Source organism: Geotrypetes seraphini, chromosome 4, assembly GCF_902459505.1.
Source record: "Geotrypetes seraphini chromosome 4, aGeoSer1.1, whole genome shotgun sequence".
Lineage (NCBI taxonomy): Eukaryota > Metazoa > Chordata > Amphibia > Gymnophiona > Dermophiidae > Geotrypetes > Geotrypetes seraphini.
The window spans coordinates 168,763,252-168,786,834 of NC_047087.1; the positions used below are offsets into that span (position 1 = coordinate 168,763,252).

The 23,583-nt window shown below is 48.2% G+C and overlaps 2 protein-coding genes across 4 annotated transcripts in view; one reads left to right on the top strand and one right to left on the bottom strand.

The window, feature by feature from the left end:
* Positions 1-14,167, bottom strand: part of LOC117358956 (SNF-related serine/threonine-protein kinase-like) — a 194,874-nt gene extending 180,707 nt beyond the window's left edge. Inside the window, exon 1 of one of the 2 annotated variants that reach the window (XM_033940921.1) lies at positions 13,275-14,167. The gene's annotated coding sequence lies outside the window, so the exon portion shown is untranslated. Of the gene's footprint in view, positions 1-12,956; positions 13,225-13,274 lie in introns of those variants that run through there. The other variant, XM_033940922.1, reaches the window with a different exon arrangement.
* The window catches only part of LDHD (lactate dehydrogenase D), a 158,023-nt gene continuing 148,019 nt past the window's right edge, over positions 13,580-23,583 (top strand). The window contains exons 1-2 of one of the 2 annotated variants that reach the window (XM_033940927.1): positions 13,580-13,796; positions 13,991-14,323. The gene's annotated coding sequence lies outside the window, so the exon portion shown is untranslated. The remainder of the gene's footprint in view (positions 13,797-13,990; positions 14,324-23,583) is intronic. The other variant, XM_033940928.1, reaches the window with a different exon arrangement.

Here is a 23,583-nt window from a genome sequence, read left to right on the forward strand (position 1 = left end):
CCAGGTCCAGTAGCAGCTGTCCCTTTTTTTCCCTTGCCCAGCAGCTTCCCAGACTCCTTTCCCTCCTCCTCTCCCAGCAGCATCTCTCCTTCTCCTTCCCTCCAGGTTCAGTAGCAGCTGTCCCTTTTTTTCCCTTGCCCAGCAGCTTCCCAGACTCCTTTCCCTCCTCCCCTCCCAGCAGCATCTCTCCTTCTCCTTCCTTCCAGGTCCAGTAGCAGCTGTCCCTTTTTTCCCTTACCCAGAAGCTTCCCAGATTCCTTTCCCTCCTCCCCCTTCCAGCAGTATCTTTCCTTCTCCCTCTCCAGTAGCAGCTGTCCCTGTTTCCCCTTGCCCAGCAGCTTCCCAGACTCCAATAGTGGCTTTCTCCCCTCCCAGCAGCTCTCCTTACTTCCCAGCGCAGTGATTCAGGAAGGCAGCCTCGGGTCCTTTGTTGGGTCGCGCCGCCTTTGAGGAAAGAGGAAGTTGCATCATTGGAGGCAGCCGCGACTCAGCAAAAGCCCCGAGGCTGCCTTCGTGAATCGCTGCACTGGGAAGTAAAGGAGAGCTGCAGAGAGGGGAGAAAGCCACTGTCGGAGGCTCCCTAAGATCTCTCCGGCCCAGCACAGACTTCAGCTGTTGATCTTGCCGGCCCTGCGCGGACTGGCAGGAAATTGAAGTGAGTCAATCTTGCCGGCCCTGCGCAGACCGGCAAAAATTTCTTGCAGACCGGCACCGGTCCGCGGACCGGCAGTTGAAGAACAGTGATCTAAATGATTGGCTGAGCAATATTTTCTCACGCTCCTCATCCTACCTAAACTGCAGAAAATTATTATTATTAAAAACTAATCTATTTAACCGATTTGTAGCCTAAGACACCTTACCCTACCCTTGCTCCCCAAGACCTCCCTCCGTACCTTCCTTCCCGATCTCCTTACTTTGACCCTTATTGTACCAGTTCCTTGCTTACATATATTAATTGTATCTGTATCTGCTGATTGTATCCTTTCGCTGACTGTATCTGCTGATTGTACCCTTTTGCTGATTGTACATCCCTTCTTTATTGTAAACCGCCTAGAACTATTACAGCTTTGGCGGTATATAAGAAATAAATTATTATTATTATTATTATATGGATATCCATAGCATGTAGAGTTTGCAAAGGAGTGTGTTCAAGGCATGGCTTGGGTGAACCTGAAAAGTACATACCAAGGGTTGATTCATAAGTTATGGCAACTATTTTTCTCTTTTGAAAATGCGCCAACACTGGAAATCTAATATATACATTTGAAAGTGTGTGACATGCAGTGTTCCCGCTAAGCTGCGTTGGCCTGCGCTCACGCACAAAATATTACATCGCAGCGCACAAGTTTCTCTTCACAGCGCACACACGCGTCGCAAATTTCCCCACAATTGCCATGCTTCGGTTCCTCTTCTTCCTTCCTTCCTCCCCCCCCCCGCGGGACCCTGCGGCACCATCAACTCTTACTCCCTCTAATGTCGGCCCTGCAGCTCCAGACTTCCTCGCACCTTCTCCCCTCCCCCTTTGGATCGCTATTATTTTAAATGTTATAGCCCCGGAGCTGTATCCATCAGTGGAGATGTCTAACCTCGGCCTGCCCCGGAACTCTTACTGCAACAGTGACTTCCTGTTCCTGCCTAGACGGGCGGCTGCTGCAGTAAGAGTTCCGGGGCAGGCCGAGGTTAGACATCTCCACTGATGGATACAGCTCCGCGGCTATAACATTTAAAATAATAGCGATACAAAGGGGGAGGGGAGAAGGTGCGAGGAAGTCTGGAGCTGCAGGGCCGACATTAGAGGGAGTAAGAGTTGATGGTGCCGCAGGGTCCCGCGGGGGGGGGGGGAGGAAGGAAGGAAGAAGAGGAACCGAAGCATGGCAATTGTGGGGAAGTGCAGAGCTGCAGGGAAGAGTGTTGCGGTACCCAGCTGGAGGGAGAAGGAAGATGAGGGAGGGAATTAAAGGAGATGCCAGGGCTTGGAGCGTAGGAGGAAGGTATGCCAGTCTAAGGGAAAAGGAAGGGGGAGATGTGAGAGCATGGAGGGGGAGCGAAAGATGGAAGAAAAGGAAAGGAGAGAGATGCCAGAGAATCAGGGAAGGGGAGATACCAGACTATGAGAAGAGGTGTGGGAGAGGGAAGGCGAGGAGAGAGATGCCAGACCAATGGGGTGAAAGGAGAGATGGAAGGGGGAGGCATACAGTTTCTGGAAGGGGCATAGAAGGAGAGAAGATGCCATATAGGGGAAGAGAGACGGCAGACAGTGGATGGAAGGAAGAGAGTTACAAGAAGATGAGGAAAGGAGAAACCACAGAAGACAAAGGTAGAAAAAAATTTCTATTTATTTATTGCTTTAGGAGACATGTGTCACTGTTTCTGTGAAGCATTGTATGCAGAGTCCAGCTTCTTGCTGGTTCAATTTAACCTTTGTCTATGTATTTTTATTTTATCCCCCCTTTTACAAAACTGTGAAGCGTTTTTAGCACCAGCCTTGGTGGTAGCAGCTCTGATGCTCAGAATTTTATGAGCATCAGAGCTGTTACCTCCGTAGCTAAAATCCACACTACAGTTTTGTAAAAGAGGGAGGGGTTAGTTTGTGATTACATATTCCTTACTAGGCGAAGGTGTTTTCTGTGTTCTGTGTGTTTTCTGTTAGGATTGACGGTGTAGGATTGATCTGTGCTGGTCTGGCTTGTTTAGTTTTACAATGGGTGTATTGATGTACTGCTCACTGCAATATGTAAGATGCTGCCTTTTCCTAGGTACTCATGTGTGACGTGTGGTTTGTTACTAAAAATCATGTTTTTCTTACAGATGGGGGGGGGTGCCAAAAAATGATGGGCCCCGGATGTTACATATGCTAGGTACGCCACTGTATGTAAAGATACCAGAAAGCTGGCGTAGCAAAAACTTCTAAGTTTTGAGTATTTAACCCTCCCACAATCTCACGGGCACTCGTTTCAAGTTTATTGAGATTTTGATTTAAACGCAATATCAAATATTTTCAATGCGTATAACAAAAATAAATTTGGGGAAATAAATAAAACCATTTGAACCAGTGTTCCCGCTAAGCTGCGCTGGCGCACAAAATATTACATCGCAGCGCACACGTTTCTCGTCACAGCGCACAATCGGAAGAGGCATACGGCAGATGGCAGGGCGGCGAGAGGAGAATCGGGCGAGTTGGCTCATAACTTGCTGGCGCCCGATATTTTTGGCTCACGGTGAAAAAAGTTTGCTCACAACACCCGCCCGCTTAGAGGGAACACTGGTGACATGTACTTCTTTAATGTTGCCACCAAATGAGAGATGAGTGCACCGGCCTCTGGTAGAGGAGAAGCAAAAAACATGATATTTTAATTTAAATCATCATTTTATTATGGCACATAGGGGCTGATTCTATAAACAGTGCCTAAATAAATGGCTAGTGGCACCTATGTAAAAACTTAGGCATCTGAAATGTAGGTGAGGGTTTTAAAGGCCTACATTTCAGGCGCCTAAGTTTTTGGAGAATCGCACTTAGCAGTGTATAAGTCACGCTTCACTCATAGAAATGCCCACTTAGGTGTTAGGCACTGCTAAGCACCATGTGATAGGTGCCTATCTTTTATAGAATCAGATTGGTACCTATCACTCAATTAATTTTTTTTTTTAGCAATTATTGAGCCTTTATAGAATCAGCCCTAGAGTGTACAACATGGGTACCTACAATTTTTTGGTTTGCGAGCTACTTTTAAAATGACCAAGTCAAAACAATCTACCAGGTCACATGATGGCAGCGCTGTGAGCAGACGTTTTGGGCTCGGGCTCCGCTTACCCTCCGCCTACAACCCCGATAATCGTTGCTTGTCAGCTATCTCTCCTGTTCAGACGGAGCTACTATCCCTAGCGGAATTCTTGTTCTCTTTGAGGGGGATTTTCCGGAGCTCCTCGTGCCTGGGATAGGCAGTTATGCCTCTTAAAACGCCGAGGCCTGGTAAAGAGAAGCCTGTCCCGCCTCCCATCATGGCGGCGTCCAACGCGGCGCCATGCAGCACGCCTCAGCATGAGGATGATATGCAGGTGTCTGTCCGCCATTTATCCACACTGCTCGACGAGAAGCTGTCCAAGCTCCATGCTGTCCTGGAAGAGGTGAAGGACAGTATAGCCGGCCATGCAGCGCGACTCGACCAGGCTGAGGAGCGGATTTCGGCCCAGGAAGACCGGGCCGAGACAGCGGAGCAGCGTATTGCCCTGCTGGAGACCAAGGTAAAAACCTTGGCGGATCGAGCAGAGGACGCTGAAAATCGTGGACGCCGGAAGAATCTCCGTCTGATCGGATTACCGGAGACGGTTAAAGACGCTGAATTGGGACAGCTGCTAGAGACCTGGTTACCGCGAACCCTGGGCTTAGAGGCCACGTTGGGCCAGGTGCAGGTGGAAAGAACCCATCGCATCGGAGCACCGCGGGCGGACGGCGCACGACCCAGGCCGGTGATAGCCCGCTTTCTTAATTATGCTACTAAGGCAAAAATCCTGGATGCCTATCGCAAGATCCGCACGTTGGATTACCAGGGCTCAAGGCTTCTGCTATTCCAGGATTTCTCTGCCCAGCTGTCTGAACGTCGACGAGCCCTTACTCCATACTGCACTCAATTGCATTCGAGGGGGATCAGATTTGCACTTCAATATCCTGCCAAAGTTCGCATCCAGCATAACAACGGGACGGTTACCTTGGATACCCCTGCAGATCTTCAATCCTTTCTGGCTAAGTTACCGGTGCCCTGACTGGGGACCTTCATACACGCCGTGGATCTTGTGCCTGAACTGGACCTGATTATCTTGGCATCAGCTTTCCTGGTGCCATCTAGTTCTGGTTTCGGGCAGTTCTATTTTTTATTTTCTGTTCTCTGACTGGGGACAGTCCGGCCTGATGTCACATTCAGTCTTTGTATCGGGGGGGATCCCGTTGTTAGATATGGCTATGGGGTTTGTTTGTTTTCTACCATGATCCCCCCCAGCTATCGTTCTGGCGCTGGACCTTTTTTTTGTATGCTGACAAGCTTGGACACCTTGCTCTTGATTTCTGTTGACGGGGGGGAGGGGGGGCTGGGGAACTGTATGTACTATTTTGGTTACTTAGGGTGGTCAGTGGGCTGTTTTGCTGAGGTATTTTTGGGAGGGGGTGGGGATTAAGGTTGGGTGGGGGGAAGTGCGAAGGGGAGGGTATGCGTGGGACTGGGTGTATGTTGGTGTGCATGAGGGTTGAATGTTGGCTAGCTTGGGAGTGTGGGGTTTGGTTTCCTTTCCGGAACCGCCTTGCCCTTTTCTTTTTTTTGGAATACCTGAAGGATATGATTCTTTATTGGTTTGTGGGGGAGGGACCTGGCTGGGGGGTCCGTCCCCATTTTTTATGGGGTGGTTGTGCATTCTTTCTCTCCCCGTTGTGGGCTTATAGAGGATGGTTCAATTGAAGCTTTCCACCCTTAATGTGGATGGGCTTCACTCCCCTATCAAAAGAAAGAAGGTATTGACATGGATGCGCAAGGCGCGCGTAGATATAGCTTTTCTGCAGGAGACGCACCTCAATACAGTAGAACATGAGAAATTAAGACGGGAATGGGTGGGGGAGGTCTATTATTCTTCCTACAGTAGCCGCCATCGAGGGGTTGCTATCTTGATCCACAGGCAGCTGCCCTTTCATTTGCATAAGGTTGTCCAGGACGGGGAGGGTAGATTTGTGCTGGTGCTGGGGGAGTTATGGGGACATAAATTGGCGCTTTGTAATATCTACGCACCCAATATTTACTCTCATCGTTTTTTCTCAGGGTTGATGGCACGGCTGACACAGTACCCGGGCTACCAAATTGTGCTAGGAGGGGACTTTAATATCACTGCTGATCCCACCTTGGATAGTGCTCCGCCAAAGACTTTTCCACGGGGCCATGGTGGTAAAGGGGTGAATTTTCTCACTCATCAACTTGGGCTGGTGGATATCTGGCGGGTGTTACACCCTACAGAACACAGCTACACTTTTTTTTCTAACCCCCATAATCTTTACACTCGGTTAGACTACTTTCTGCTGTCCTCCTCCCTACTCACGGTGGTCGCCGGTGTTGACATTGTAGACGCACCCTTATCGGATCACTCCCCGGTATTGCTCTCTCTTCAGATTACGGCGGATCCCAAGGAGCACATCTGGCGATTTCCCTGTCATCTGTACAAGGACCTTGCTTTTCGCAGGTATCTTCGCGATAAATGGTTGGAGTACTATGATAATAATTTCCAGCCCGACATTGATCCGAGCCTCTTTTGGGAGGCATCCAAAGCAGTTATTCGGGGCTTTATAATAGCCTACACCGCGGGCAGGAGGCGACGCCAAGAGCGAGAGTTGCTGGAGTTGTCGGACGAAATGCAACGGTTACGCCGCAGACATCAAAGTAGCTTGTCCCTTACAGATAAAACTAGATTGACGGAAATTCGGCGGCAAGTAGATCTTATTCTAACGGCCCGAGCGGAACGGGATATTTATTTTCATCGCTATCGCCTTCACCGCTGGGGAGGCAAGGCAGGTAGTTTACTAGCCCGTTTAATTAGACCATCTCGCAAGAAGCAGGTGATCACATCTATTACAGATTCGCAGGGTCGGAGGCATACCACAGAAACTGCTATTCATCAACAATTTGTGAAGTATTATCAGGAGTTGTACGCCCATCGGCCGTTCGAGGATGGGGAGAGAGATGTGTTTTTCCAGGACGTCGTGCTCCCTCAACTCGCGCCCGCACAGATACACCAACTGAACGCCCCTATCACTAGCTTGGAAGTGTCCATGGGTATCAAGGGGCTCAAACTAACCAAATCTCCGGGCCCAGATGGCTATGGGCCTGAATATTACAAGATTCTATCGGACATCATTGCGCCATCTCTTGGGGCGGCTTTTAACACCTCACATTCCCAGAGAGCCCTCGACAGCTACAATATGGCCCATGTTGTTCTATTGCCCAAACCTGGAAAGGACCCATCTCAGGTGGGCTCCTACAGGCCCATCTCCCTTCTTAATCAAGACGCGAAATTGTTGGCCGCTATATTGGCGAAGCGCTTGAACAATTTTCTGCACCTACTCATCCATGAGGATCAGGTGGGCTTTGTCCCGGGTAGATACGCTTCTATGAATTTGACCCGTGCACTTATGGCTATTCACTCTCGGCGGGGGAACGATAGTAGAGCGGCTATAGTTGGCCTCGATATGGAAAAGGCGTTCGACAGCATTTCGTGGTCGTACCTTTTTTGGGTCATGGGACGCTATGGCCTGGATGGCGCCTTTTTGGAGTGGGTTCGTAGTCTCTATTTTTCTCCTCACGCCCGACTTCTGGTAAATGGTCATCTCACCATCCCTTTCCCCCTGGAGAGAGGGACGCGTCAGGGCTGCCCGTTGTCACCGCTACTGTTTCTCCTTGCTATTGAGCCTTTGGCGGTTAAAATGCGATCGGATACGGTTATTCAGGGCATACGAATAGGAGCGCGAGAAAGTCGCATTAATCTTTTTGCAGATGACATTCTCCTCTATTTCGAGGATGCTTCGCTTCACCTGCCCAGGGCCCTACAGGTTGTTCGGGCCTTTGGGAATATTTCGGGCCTCCGAGTCAACTGTGCCAAATCTGAACTACTTCCTTTAGCGTCCGAACATCCGGAACGTTGGCATGATGGGCTTCCCATCCCACCTGTATGAAAGCCGATGCGCTATTTGGGGGTCTATCTGAGCACACAACCCTCTCTTATATATCGCTATAATGTTCTTCACCATCTAGAGGCTATCCGTGCCCTTTGCATCAAGTGGAAAGATTTGCCCCTGACCTTATGGGGGCGGGTGGCTTTATTTAAGATGGTTTTGCTCCCTAAACTGTTGTACCCGTTACAGACTATTCCTTTGTGGATTACTACCAAAGATGAACGGACTTTTAAATCTATTTTGAGCTCTTTTATATGGCGAAACAAGGCAGCCAGAATTAGCTCCAGTACTCTATCTTTGGATGTACGGTTGGGAGGTTTGAACTTACCGGATATTCGGCTGTATAATGTAGCGTCTTTGATGCGGTTTGTGCATGAAGGTATTACGGGTGACTGCAGATTTTCCCCATCGGGCTGGATGTCAGCATGGTGCGAACCTCACTCCTTTCTTTCCTTGCTGCATGTGGAGTCGCAGAGAGTGATGGGAGCGGGTCCTCGGTTCGCTTTTTTGCGCCCCCTGCGCATGGCGTGGAGGTGGTGGCGCCGGAAACAAGGCCGTACCCCTCAGGCGTCTCCTTTTCTTCCTTTGGTTGGTAATGCTGTCTTTCTTCCGGGGATGGGTGCCTCGGGATTTAAGCTATGGGAGTTAAGGGGCTGTGTCAGTTTACGCCATATTCATGAGACGGGGGGGGGGGGGGATTTTTCCTACCTTTGAACAACTCAGGGCCCGATGGGACCTTCCCGCTACTCATTTTTGGGCCTACTTACAGGTGCGCCATTACTGTTCTTCACTGGAGCGCCAATGGGGGATGCAGTGGTCCTTGGGTAGATGGGATGCCCAATTGATGATGGTACCAGCGCAGATGAACCGGCTAGCCACCTGGTACAGGGTCCTCAAGTTCGCCCCTACAGCACCTTATCTGGAGAGGGTGGCTGGCCTGTGGTCTCGGGATTTGGATGGTGACTATACGGAAGCCCAAGTGTTGGATCTTTTTGCCAATATTTTTCTCCTGGCGGGGCCTGCTGATCTTAAGGAAATGCAATTCAAAATTTTGCATCGAGCCTATATTTCTAGAACCCGGGGCAAGATCATGGGTCTCTGGGATGATGCTCGCTGTTCCCATTGCCAGAAGGCCCAGGGCACCCTAGTACATATGTTTTTGGAGTGTCCACATGTGGCTCTTTGGCTCCAGGTTCTTCCCTTTTTGGACGACCTGATTGGGAGAGGGGTGCCTAGGGAATATGGCTTGTTGTTATTGGGGGATCAGAGAGATCTTCTTCTTGGGGGGTTTACACTACCGCAGCGGAAATTTCTATACACTGCGCTTTTGCTGGTGAAGAGAGTGCTGTTGCAACATTGGGTGTCGCCAACTCCGGCTTCTTTTCACCAGTGGCTCCAGAGACTGTTGGAGGTTGCTGCCTTTGAAATCCATGCTTACAAAGATGCCCTCTCTGGGGATCACCAATCTTATGTTTTCTTGTGGAGAGCGGCCAGACTGGCGGCGGAGGCGGCGGTTTCTGCGGCCTCTCCATGACTCAGTTTGTTTGTTTTTAATTTTTTGGTACTGGGGCTTTCGGCCCCTCCCCCCTCCCACTCCCCTCTCTCTCAGGCTGGTCTGTGTGGATGGTATGTATGGGTTGGTATGACTGGGGCTGGGTGGGGTGTAGTATGGGTTTCCTGAGTGTTGCGATTAATATGGTACGGTCTGTTTGAGTGGTGCTTGCTATTGGTTTGGTTGTGTGGTATGGATGTTCTGGGGTTGATAAACTAAATGTTTATTGCGGCTATGGCTTACTTTCCCACGGGAGGTTTTTCCTTCCTTTGCTTTCACTGTTGGGAGACTTTTGCTCCTAGTGTTTGGGCTTTGCTGATTTATTCTTATTTTTTTTTTTGGGAATGTATCTGTTTGCCCTTGAATCTTTGTTCCTTATGTTTATTGGTGGTTTATGTCTGCTGCCCTCGTGGGAGTGTTCTCTTGTTCTGGAACTTTTGTTCATTGCTTGTTACAGGGCTATTGGCCCTGAGTCTTGTATTGCTGTTGGCTGCTTTAACAATAAAAATTATTTACAAAAAAAAAAACAAAACAATCTACCAACAATAAAATTTAAAAAGCACAAAGCACACTGTACGCAGAGAAAATGTTAATTATCATTTATATTCGGGGGGGGGGGGGGGTTCAAAGAGGTCAAGGCACATGACTTTAAAATATGCAATGTCACCTCAGTAACAACTATACAAAAATAGACAAATATACCCTCTCCCTTTTTACTAAACCACAATAGCAGTTTTTAGCGCAGGGAGCTACGCTGAATGCCCCGCGTTGCTCTCGACACTCATAGGCTCCCTGCGCTAAAATCCGCTACTGTGGTTTAGTAACAGGGGGCCATAGTGCAAAATATAAACAGCAGATATAAATTATCAAAATGGGCACATTTTGATCTCTAAATTGAAAATAAAATCATTTTTCCTACCTTTGTTGTCTGGTGATTTAATGAGTCTCAGGTTGCACTTTCTTCTTCCGACTGTGCATGGAGTATTTCTTCCCTCCTTTCTGCCTCCTGCATGCTTTGTCTCCTCCAGACCTCATTCCATTCCCCAACCAACATCTCTGTCCTTCCATGAGTCCAACTTTTTATTCCTCTCTTCCTGCCTGCCTCCTGCCACACTCCATTCCCTCCACCTTTTCCTTCCTCTCTCCCTGCCCCCTTTCTTTCTTTTTGTCTCTCCCCGTCTGTCTTTCTGTCTCCCCATTCTACCTCCCTGTCTTTCTGTCTCCCCGTTCTGCCTCCCTGTCTTTCTGTCTCCCCATTCTGCCTTCCTGTCTTTTTGTCTCCCCGTTCTGCCTCTCTGTCTTTCTGTCTCCCTTTTTTTTCTCCCCAAGCCACCACCAGGGCTGTCGTCTGGAAACAGGCCCCCATGCCACCGCCAACGTCTGGAAACAGGCCTCCAAACCACCACCTCTGTTGCCGCCGAGTTCTCCCTGTTTGCCTACGCCGCAGCCTTCCCCCAGACATCAATTCTGGGCCAGCCAGGCAGCGATTGGCTGGCCTGGAACTTCCTCTCCGACGTCAGAATTGACATCGGGGGAGGGGGGGTGGAGGCTGGCTTGCCCGGCGCTTCTGTAGTTGCTGCTGGCCTGTTGCATCGGGGAACAGAGAGAACGCAAAGGCAACGCGAGTATCGCGGAGCCCGGGTGGGTTCCGTGATCGACTTGCGTTGCCTTTGCAATCGACCTTTTGGGCACCCCTGGTGTACAACAAGAAAAACAAAGAACAAGTACAAACTATTTAATTGTTAACATCCTTCAAAGTAGTCTCCCAGGTTGTCTTTTGTGTCATCCAGTTCATGAGGGACACAATGTGAATGCAAAGTATTACAAGGCATTTCTGCAGTACCACCTGCGTCGTGCAGTATAAGAGAAGGATCCAGAACTGTTGCACAATGCCATAATCCTAAATGATAAGGCCTTGAAGGATGTTAACAGTTAAACATACTAACTCTCAAGCTAATTGTGTGTTTGGTATTGTGAAACAGTTAACATTTATTTCTTGTTTGTTAATAAAATGATGATTTCAAATGTCATGTTTTTTGCTTCTTCCCTACCAGAGACCGCTGCACTCATCACTCATCTCGTGGCAACATAAAGAAGTACATGTCACACACTTTCAAACGTATATATTAGATTTCCAGTGTTGATGCATTTTTGTGAGGAAGAAAAAAATAGTTGCCATGACTTATGAATCAAACTTTGTATATATTTCCTGGTCTATAATGTCTGTTTTGTATATTCTAGATGCTGGTATTTCTACCTAGTCTGAGGCATGCATAATGGCTAAGTATTCCTTTGGACCCAGCGCTTGGAGGAGTGGAGATTGAAGCAATAGTGCTCAGGAGCATCCTGAGCTGAAACTGCACCATGTGTGACATGTCCCCTTGTGCCCCCATGCTCTCACTGTGCTGTGGTCGCTGCAAGAGAGACAATAGATGGGGAGCAATTTTGATGCCTTTTTCCCTTGCACGGCCACACCACAGCATAGCCCTTGGGATAGCCTTGAAAGTGCTTACTTTTCTAGCATTAAAAACTACCTCAAAATTGCAAAACTCAAGAGTTTTATAGTATTATTTCCTAATTTGCTCCCCTTGGATGTCCTGTTTTGTAAAATTCAGCATTTGTGCCCATAGGTGGAAGCCTTTACATGGATAGCCTGAAAATCACCACCTGCATATCTAAATACAGGCATTACATGTTCAAAACCCTGAAAAATATGCGAGTCTTCTATTTTTTTGTGCTCCTGTATGAAGCGACTGTATATGCTCCAAACTACATGTTTTTCCCAAATGCTTAATTAAAGGCATTTTGTTAAAGGTCTCACACTCACAATTTGAGAGTATCTTAGATGCACTGAACATCCAGACTTGGACATCTCTTTTCCTATCTAGGTGAGCTTTACAAAATCAGTTTTCACATATAAATAATACACCAGAACATGAACATCATGCCCTGTAGTTCACCAGAGTTGGAGAACAAACCATCAGAGATTTAAAGACACCTGTTTGTATTTTCAAAACAAGGTAGAACTACAGAGAAATTCTGAACAGCACTAAGCAGGAAACAGCACTAAGCAGTTAATACAGCAGGCCCAGGGCTGAAGCAAACCCCAGTCCTCTACCAGAAACAGACCTGAAGAACCCTTCAGTCAGTCATCTCGGGCCTCCAAGAGGCCAAGAGTGAGATTTCGAGCTGCTGTTTTAGTAGGGGATACATGGGGGAAACTAAGAGCTCACCTGACCCCATAAAAGAGAAGACAGATTATGTATGTCAAAGACACTGTAACGGGCCTGATATCAGAGAAAGTGCTAGAGCAGAGATGACTTCAGAGCAGAAAGCGAGATGCATCAGAGATGCATCAGAGATGACTTCATTTCTCCCAGCAGTCTCTGGCAGACAGTGTGAGGACTTGCTGTCAGAAGCAAGTGTTTAAACAGGGAAAGAGCACTGACAGCCAGAAAACCTGTTATATCATATATAACATCTTACATAACAAGTGAGCTCTCTGTCAAGGCAACTGTGGCATGAACATTACATTGAGTTCCATTCTCCCCACACCAATGGAGGGGAAAAGGATGCTATGTTTACTGGGTGAATGTTCCGTCTCAGATCCCCCATTAACTGTCCGAATTACACTCCCCAGGTACTCCAATCACCCAGTAGTGTACCACACTGGACTCCTCACACTCAAAAGCTATTTCTTACCAGGCACTGTGTCAGAATATAAACAGGAGGCAGCACGCAGGACTGGGGCACCGTGGGAGGAAGAGATTACTGTTTGCATCCTCACCGTCAACACGATTTCCCAGGACATTGAGAGCTAGCCTTGCAAACCGTATTTCCTGCACTCACCATCGCTTATAGATCGGCACGAAGAGACGCTAAACTCCAGCTGAAAGTAAAAGTGTTAACCCCCGCGCTATTTCTATTGCTTTCAAAAGCAACGCTTGCAATCCCGCTGGAACTGACCCGTGAAGCAGGTGAAGGGTGTTTGGAGCTGGGGATGGGAAGCCTCCAACTTACCCCGGCACTGCAGCACTCTCCAGCCTTCAGCCGCTCCACTTGTGCGCTGGGAAGGCTTTGCCGGAGGGTGGGGGGGGGGGTTCTAATTCGTGCCAATCCCCGCACTCGGGACGCAGATCTCTGTAATCCGGGCAGGGGTGTCTTGGAGCAGGGACGGAGCGAGCAAGATCCTTACGCCGCCCCCGCCGCTCCGGCTCTGCAGCGATGGCTCGAGATCACTGCTGCCTCTGCCTGTCTCGAGCCCCGCTGACGTCACGAGAGACGGCCAGACTGCGGCTGCTTAAAGGGCCGCTGCAGGTTTCGAGACAGCCGACGAAAGGAAAGATCGCAACTCAAGGCTTGGCTAAAGCTTACTCGATCCTTTCTCCTCCCCCCCCCCTTTTATCTTCTAACCAGCCTTCCTTCTTTCCCGGGTACTTTCTATAATCCTCTGTATCCTCAATTCAAGTTTTCGTTTTCTTGTCTCCCCAGCTTCAAGGCTTTTAACCGGCTCCCAGGCACGTTTGTAAGGCAAGAACTTTGGTTTGTATCAGTTTTGTTTTAATTTATGGGAAGAATTGTCAGCTTTTACATTTTTGGCTAGTTTTTAATATGGAAAAAAAAAGTTTAGCATGCCATAAAATAAAAATGAAATAAAACTTTTTTGGGGAGCGGGCTCTGTTCCTTTAAAATGAAAAGAAGCAAAGTGCTCAGTCTCTCTTTTTTTCCCCCAATAGGCAGCGGAGCCCCACCAATGCTAACTGTCCTTTTGATTATTGGTGCTAGAAGAACAACCGTGAGATGTCAAAAACCGGGAGTGTTTGGACTCGGTGGTGTACTAAGGGCGGAGCAATTCGGCCCCGGTACGGAATGTTGTGGGGTTGGAGCAGTCTCGGGTCTACTGTCGGCAGCGCCCCCTCTGATATCAACTTCCGGTTCCGGTGCGAGGAACCGGCGATGCTGTGAGATGTTTTGTCTGTTCTCGCCCGGCCAGCTACGCCACTGAAGTACACAGCATGCAAAGTTTGCAAAGGGGTGTATCCGGGGCATGGCTTGGGGAAGCCTGAAAAGTATGTATATATTTCCTGTTCTTTAATGTCTACATTATATATTCTACTTTTAGTTGTCGGTATTTCCACCTAGACTGAGGTATGCATAATACTATGTACTCCTTTGGACCCAAGGTTTGGAGGAGTGTAGAAGAGAGCAACAGTGCTATGGAGCATCCTGAGCTGAAACTGCATTATGTGTGACATGCCCCCATGCCTCCCACTGTACTGTGGTCACTGCAATGGTGACAATGGATAGGGAGCAATTTGGGGGCCCTTGCACCAAGTGCACCCACACCACAGCACAGCATAACCTTGATAGTGCTTACTTCTCTGACATTGAAAACTACCTAAAAATTGCAAAACTTAAGAGTTTTGTAGCTTCACTTCTTAATTTCTCCCCTTGAATGCCCAGTTTTGTAAAATCCATTATTTGTGCCCATAAGTGGTAGCCTTTACCAGTGGCAGTAGTGCACCTGACCAGGCGGGAATCTGGAATGGAGCACCCCCTCTTCTGACCGGAGCATACCCTCGCCCATAGCTGTTGGGTCTTCCAGTCCCTTGCCCCAGAAAAGGAAGGGGGTGGGGGCTGTCAGAACTGATAACCACACACAGGTAGACCACAGACCCCTGACCATTCCAGCAACCCAGAGCATCCTGCACCCGGAGTGGATTACCCCCACCCTGCCCTTGGTACACAACTGGCCTTTTTATGCCTGCAAAATCACCATATGCATATCTAAATACAGGCAAAAGATGCCACTCTTCTATTTTTTTTGTGCTCCTGTGTGAAGTGCTCCAAACTACGTTTTTCCCACATGCTTAATTAAAGGCATTTTGTTAAAGGTTTCACATTCACAATTTGCAGAGTATCTTGCAATAAGGCTCACTGAGCATTCAGACTTAAACATCTCTTTTCCTATCTAGATGGGCTTTACAAAATCAGGCTTCACATATAATAAATAACTCCCTGATGAGCGATAAGACAAATTGGAAGGAGTAGTATGAAGCTTAGACATAATAGCTCCCTGATGCAAGCTTTCTTTCTGGGGAGGATTAAAAAGATGATTTTTTTTTTCTGGCTCCTTGAAAGAAAAGGGAATTGTACATGATGACTGGTAAGAGCCAGATGGAAGGCTTTAAGCATACTGGAACATGAATGAACATCATGCCCTGTAGATTGAAGTTCACAAGAGTTGGAGAACAAACAGATTTAAAGTCACCTCTGTTTGTATTTTCAAAACAAGGTAAAATTAAAAAGAAATTCTGAACATTACTAAGCATGAAGCGGTTAGCACTGCAGTCTGAGGGCTGAAGCAAACCCCAGTCCTCTACTAGAAACAGACCTGAAGAACCCTTCAGTCAGTCACCTCCCTTCAATGCTGGCTGATAGGCTCCAGTTCCCTCTGGAAGGCTGCTCCAAGAGGCCAAGAGTGAGATTTCAAGCTGCTGTTTTAGTAGAGGACACATGGGGAAACTAAGAGCTCACCTGAGAAGACAGATTCTGGATGTCAAAGACACTGTATCAGAGAAAGTGCTAGAGCAGAGATGACTTCAGAGCAGAAAGTCATCTCTGATGCATATCACATGCATCAGAGATGACTTCATTTCTGACAGCAGTCTCTGGAGGGCTGTGTGAGGGCTTGCTGTCAGAAGCAAGTCTTTAAACAGGAAAAGTAGTGACTGCCAGAAAACCTTACAGCAGAAAACTTGTTATATCATATATAACACCTTACATAACAAGGGAGCTTTCTGTCAGACAATGTGGTATGAGTATGGAGATCCACCCCCCCCCCCTTCTCAGACCCCACACACACTGCTGGAATTACACACCTCAGGTATTCCAGTCTCCTAGTAGTGTACCACATAGGACTCTTCACACTCAACTGCAGGCTTCTCCCCTTTTTATTCTTGCTATTTCTTACCAGGCACTCTTATTTATACCTGTGTCAGAGGAGGGGGTGCTCTTTCCCAGGTTCCCACCTGGCCAGGTACACCACTGGTAAAGGCTGCCACTTATAGGCATAAATGCTGAATTTTACAAAACTAGACATCCAAGGGAAGCCAATTAAGAAGTGAAACTCGCCCATGCCATGCTCTGTACATACCCTCTGCAAACTCTGCATGCTGTGAATATCAGTAACATACCTGGCTGGGCGAGCACCCTTGTGTGTGCAGCCATCAGCTCTCTTGGTCCCTTGCCCTAGAATAGGAAGTCAACATCAGAGGTGGCAGAGGCCAGCAGAGCTGACGGCCATGTGCCAGCGGAATGCAGACCTGCAACTGCTCCAGGACCCCCCTCCCCACCCTTGGCATACCACTGGGTCTAAACACTGCTGGGTTTGGATGGCAGGGTTGTCCTCCTAGTGACAATGATCAAAAGGGTAACAGGAGGGAAGGCTGTGAGTTGCTGAGTGGATAAATGTGCTAGCTCATAGGGAAATGTTTTTACCATTTCCCTATAGTTCTTACCCCTGACATGCAGCATGTTGGCAAAACGTGGCCACATTAGATGTTTGGTTCACTAAACCATGCTTCTTTTTAAGACTGGTGATCTGCTTTCTGTTTACTACTCTGCCTTGTGCAGGTCATTGCTTCTGGTTTGATGTTGTAGACATTAAATATTTTACAGGAGAAGAGGAGGGAGGGAAGGAAAGAGCAAGAGAGATGCTGGACATAACAGTGGGGAAATAGAAAAGGAGACCATGGGGTGGGGAGTAATGCTGCCCGTTTCACTTCAGACGAATCGATTCGAATCAATTTAAAAAAAAAAAAAAAAAATCGGCGTCCCGATTCAGTAACTGACCCTCTCCCTCACCTCCTAAAGCAGGAGCGGTAGCGCTGCTCTTGCTGGCCGGCCACTCCGCACCTACTTTAGAGGGCGAGGGGGGAGGGTCAGTCGGGATGTGCAGGCTTCCCTCCTGGTCTCCCACTGATGTCCGGCTTCCCCACTGGCCTCCCATGCACCATTTACCTACTAGCAGCAGCCTGCAGAGAAGATCGCTGGGGCTAGCGATCTTTGCAAGCTGCTATAGGTCTTCGGAGCTGTTTCCTTTGCTGCGATCCTGCCTCTGATGTCGGAGGAGGGGGCGGAGATCGCGTCAGAGGAAACAGCTCCGAAGACCTATAGCAGCTTGCAGAGATCGCTAGCCCCAGCGATCTTTTCTGCAGGCTGCTGCTAGTAGGTAAATGGTGCGCGGGAGGCCAGGGGGAACTCGCAGGCCTTCCAGGAGGGGGGGGGTGCGCAGTCCTTCGGAGGGGAGCTACAGGCCTTCAGGGGGGGTGGCGCAAGTCTTCAGGGGGGGTGATGGTACAAGCCTTCAGGGGAGGGGGGCCTTGGTATAGAAGTACACGGAGGGAGGGAAGGGAGTGGTTCAAAGAGATGTGCATATGCTGGACTTTGGGAGGAAAGAAATGATGGGTCTAAAAACATAGGAGAGGGAGAGAGATGGTGGACAATGGAATTTAGGGAGGGAAGGAGCAGAAAGGGAGAGAAGTTGGACACAAGGGATGGTGTGGAGGGGGGAGGATAGAGATACTGGATAGGAGGGTAGTTGGGAAAAGAAAGGGAGATATGGTAGACCCTGGAGTGGTGGGGAAGGAGGGAGAGATGCTGGATGAAAGGGTAGTTGAGAAAAAGTGGATCTGTGGATGGAGATGAAAAAAATGAAAGATGCCAGACATCCGGGGGAGGGAAGGGAAATGGAAGGGGAGGACAGAAATAGAAGGTGGATAGTTAGATCCTGGCAAGCAAGTTATCAGAAGACAACCAGAGTCGGGGACCAACAAGATTTGAATAATGACCAGACAACAAGAGGTAGAAAAAATAATTTTATTTTCTGTTTTGTGATTACAATATGCCAGATTTGAAATGTGTATCCTGCCTGAGCTGATGTTAGACCACAAACGAGAACTAGGATTTAACAGAGAGAGCAAAAGTCTTTTTTGTTTGTTTATTTTGTTTACACCACAGTGCCAGTGTGGTTAGGAGAAGGCATAGGGGTTGAAGAGGCTATAAAAGGGATGAAGAGGATATAAAATAAACCCAATTGGACAAGAAAAAAACCACCCAATTGGACAAGAAAATCGAATCGAAAAATCAATTCAATAGGCTGAATCAAATCAATTTTTTTTGCCTGAATCAGGCAGCACTAAACTAAACTAAACCTTGGGTTTATATACCGCACCATCTCCACGAATGCGGAGCTCGGCACGGTTTACAGGAAGAAGGATGAGAGAAGAACTACAGTGGAGAGATTAAAGAGTTAGGTGTAAAGGGGGAAGGTGAGAGGTTAAGAGGGGGGAAGTGTTACAGTTTTGAGATTAGCCAGGTTTTTAGGTGTTTGCGGAAGGGTTGGAGGGAGCTTGAGGTTCGGAGTGGGGAGGTGAGGTTATTCCAGATCTCAGTGATTCTAAAGGGGAGGGATGGCCCAAGTTTGCCTGCATGGGAAATACCTTTTATGGAAGGGAAGGATAGTTTAAAAATTTGGGAGGATCTGGAGGAAGTAGGGGTTGTGGAGTTCCAGGATAGAGGGATAACGGCAGGAAGGATGCCATGTAGGATCTTGTAGGCCAGACACGCACATTTGAAGTGGATCCTGGGGATTACTGGGAGCCAATGGAGCTTAGACAGGAGTGGGGAGAGATGCTGGAGACCAAGGGAAGTAGAGAAAGAGAGAGATCTTGAACCATGAGCTCTGCAAGCTGCTCCTGAAGTTTCACCTAGGATGTCAGCTATCCTTGGGCCAGCCCTGTAAGTATGTGGCATTATGCATGTAATTATGGACAAGTATCATAAAAGTTAAATGAGATTTTTGTTATCCTATTTGAGCTGGCACAAAGTCTTCTGATTACCAAGCTGTAAAGATTTGCCTTAAATTTGTGATATATGGTACTGCTTCATGTTTTTCCTCATCTCTTCCTGAAAACCTAAAAGTGCAATGGGGCTGGTGCAAGTAGGCAGAAAACACAAAAAATGAGTTGTAGCTACTTCAGCAAAAGAAGGGAGCTGGAAGAGAAGGGAGCATGATTGAAAATTGAGAAACAAGAGGGTCAAGGTATGGGGAGGTCCTAGAAGGCAAAAATTATTAAAATTTTCTGACCTTTTTCAGTGGTTTGAAAATCTGACCCTTCTGATACATGTCTGGGAACCTGTGTTCTACATCAAAATATACTTCAGCAGGAAAATAAAGAAGACAGTATGGGAAAAGAGGGGAGAGAAACAGGTTGAGAGAGGGAGGGGGATGGAGCAAGGGAAAAATTGTAAATTTACAGCAAGAAAGGCAGAGGTTTTGAGATAGGAGACCAAAATACCAGGAGACAGCAGAGGGGAGAAATGTTGGATGCGAGGGTCTCACTCTTTCTGAACTTTTTCCATGGTGGTGTCAGAGCCTGGATCACGAGCCCCAAAATTTTATAGTATTGAGTATGTGGATGACGTGCCCGTTGTTTGGTACAACAGCTTCAGCTCCAGGTCAAGTGGGTGAGTAAGGCAGGGATGGAGAATCCAAAATTCAAGGAGCAAAACACCCACTTGTTGAGAAGGATGCAGCAAAGCTTCAAAGTGGGCATATAGATGCTGATGGATCTCTAAAATCAGAGTGCAGGTTTCCTGAACCTTAAGAAAAAGGACACTGACCCTCTGCTGTCTCAAACCAGGGCAGGATTAACCAATAGGCCAAGTAGGCCCGTGCCTAGGGCCCGAAATGGTCAGGGGGGCCCAATGAAGGAGGGCATCAACATTGTTTTTTCCAAACGGCGATGGGTCCCTCCAACATCGATCGGCAACCCCCCAATCAACGGAAAGTAAGACAAGCAAGAAAGGCAACGGGAACTGTAATTGTGCAAGCGGTGCTGCTTGCCCAAAACTTCCCTCTGACGCAGCTTCCTGTTTCCGCCTGGGCGCATGGTGGGGTGGGGCTGGGCAGGGGGCCCAGTGTACTTGTGTGCCTAGGGGCCCTCGATGAATTAATCCTACCCTGTCTCAAATGCTGTGGTGCTTTGTCCACCATACCATGTATTGTTGCACCATATATTGAAAAACCAAAACAGAGAACTACTACTATAGTTACACACAATAGTATAGTAGTCTAAGACAACTATGATCAAAAGACCACTATACATAGAAAACCACAAAACCCATCATATAAATGCTCCACCCTACCAAGTCACCTCCGGTGGTATAATGTATAGCCTACACTGTCCAAAATCCCACCGTACTATGTACTGTATACTGTATCTGACCATGCCATGTTTGTCATACAATGCTTTACCACATTTTGTCATACTGTCACCTTTTCTCTTACATCGTATCTTCCATGCTATCGGCCTCTTTTACAAAGCCGCACTAACGGCCTCAAAGCTCATAGAAATTTAAAGGGCTTCGGGGTTGTTGCCGCGCAGCAGTCTCTAGCGCAGCTTTGTAAAAGAGGCCATATATTTGTCATACTATGTCTTACCATGTTACAAATTCTCATACTATTTCTACTATACAGTGTTTGCTATCCCATGTCTGCTGCACTAGGTTCTATCATATTACATATCTTACTAGATCAGCCACACATGTAATACTGTTTGCCATACTATGCCTATCATGCTATGTATCACCATACTGTTTTATCAGACAATGGCCTGCCATGTAATGTTTGTCATCACTTTTGTATAAATACGCATTAATACGTATGTAAACTTGTAACCTTTTCTGAGCTCTCCCGGGAGAACGGGATATTAAACCAAATAAATAAGACATTTAGGCCCGGATTCTGTGTAGGCCGTTGATCCAGGGCGTCCTATACAGAATCAGTTCTACACCCGCCCAAAGTTAACCCGGTTCTGTAACCGACATCCATGTTGCAGACGCTGGTTACAGAATCGGGTTTAACGTGCCCAACATCCCTCCCTGGACCCCCCCCAACGGTCCCCCCCAAAGATCGCCAGCAGGAGGTGCCCAATTCCTCCTGCCAGACCCCCAACACCCCCCCTTAAGATCGCCAGCAGGAGGGTACCCAACCCGACCTGCCGACACCCTCCAATGGCCCTCCCGACGATCACAGCAGGAGGGTACCCAACCCCTCCTGCCGACCCCCCCCCCCAACAGCTCCCCCTAAGATCACCGGCAGGAGGGTGCCCAACCCCACCTGCCTCCCCCCTCCCCAGTGAACACCACCATCCCGGAACCCCCCCACCCCCCCTTGACCTTACCAGCAAGTTGGACCGGACAGCTCCTCGCATGTCCTGCCAGCAGGCCCGCCTCCGTCCAAATGAGGCGGGTCCATCCCTACCCTGCCCAACCCACAGGATCCTAGAGCCTGATTGGCCCAAGCGCCTAAGGCCCCTTCTATAGCGGGAGGGGCCTTAGGCGCCTGGACCATTCAGGTCCTAGCATCCTGTGGGTTGGGCAGAGTAGGGGTGGGCCCGCCTCATTTGGACGGAGGCGGGCCTGCTGGCCGGACATGCAAGAAGCCGTCCAGTCCAACATGCTGGTAAGGTCAAGGGGGGTTCCGGGGTGGTGGTGTTTGCTTGGAGTGGGGTCCGGCAAGAGGGGTTGGGTACCCTCCTGCCGGCGATCTTTTGGGGGGTCGGCAGGAGGGGTTGGGCATCCTCCTGCCACGATCGCTGGGGGGAGGGGAGACTTTTGCAGCCTTAGCCGCAGCCGCTATACTAATCACAGCAGGGAGATCTTTGCTGCGATTAGGTACAGCGGCCGCGCCTACTTACCACCTAGATTCGCTTAAGGCTACCCCCTAGTCTTAGGCAAGCTTAGGCGGCTTGTGGGCCTCTCTAAGCTCCCTGGAGGCGCCTTCAATATAGGCCTGGGGAGGTTTTTGTTTTTTGGGGTTTTTTTTAGAAAAAGTGCCTCCTGATTGGCTAATTAGACAGCTGTAGGACGCCTATAGCTGCCTACGATCGGGAGCACTTTGTAGAATCAGGGCCTTAAGGCTTGATTTTATGAGAACATATCTATTTGGAATGTCCAAAAAAGTTGCCTAACCGCAAAACTGTAAGTACCTGAAGGAACATTTTCATTCATAAAGCATATAGGAAATGCACTTGGTGTTCTACTACTACTGAGGGGGCTTATCAGACTGCAGCTAGAGGGATAGGATGCCAGTCTCAGCAGCCACCTAAGAAGTGACTTGAGAATCACAGACTGTCATTCTATACAGAATTGCGTCTACCCTAATGGACAGATGACTAACCTCCTCAATTCTCTAACCGGCGCCCATGTCACAGACACCAGTTAATTGTGTTGCCATCATCTGTTCGCAGCAAGGGAATCCCCCCCCCCTGCCATCTTAATGTCAACATAGAGATCCTGCCATCTTTTGAACAGGATCTTTATGCTGACATTAAAGTCACAGTGATATAGCTGTTGGCTAGTTTGAAAACATCCCATGTGACTTGCTGACATCACTATCTGTTGTGGTAGAGGTGGACACAACCCCTGAGGAAGCTGGCTGTTGTGGAGTGGGTATCTTGGTGAACACACCACACCTGAGGGATGGTCTAGCATTTGAGTACCAGCACCATTTTTGCTAGAAAAAATGCACTGGGTATAACAGCTCGAATGAATACTGACTGCACATCCTCGTATGTGGTTTACATTAGTTTGTCCATGTCTCCTTTATGTGGAGCATATTAAGCAGGGCATCCACCTCCTTTTGAATGAACATAAAAGCAGACCACATTTTGGAATGCTAACAGCACCTCTGGTTGCTCATTGGCAAGAGAAACCACACAAGAGAGATCTTCAGTGGTGGATTATTGATCATGGTTTGTTTTATTAGGTTTCATATACTGGCTTTCATTGAGGGCAGCAAGAGAATTTGGAAAATTCTACATCAAAGCTAGGAGTAGAAAAATGGGGAAAAAAAGATAGTATAGTAGAGGACTGTAGTGAGAGAGTCCCAAACTGCCACAGCATTCAAGACTGTACCTAGTCGCCAAATGCTAATTTAACACCCCCTCCCCCCCGCCTAATACTAAACCATGATAACAGTTTTTAGCGCATGGAGCCGCGCTGAATGCTCCGCACTACTCTCAAAGCCCATAGAGTTCATATGAGCGTCGGGAGCAGCGCACAGCATTCAGTGCGGCTCCCTGTGCTAAAAAACGTTATCACAGTTTAGTAAAAGGGGTGGTGGGGTTAAAGAGGTGAATTTTAAGCAGTTCCTTGAATTTGGGAGAGTTCAGTATGAAGCGAGGTGGACATAATGTTCCTCTAAATATGTATAGGAGGGATTGGGAGTCTCAACCTAACTTTTTTAAAAAAGCATTTTTTG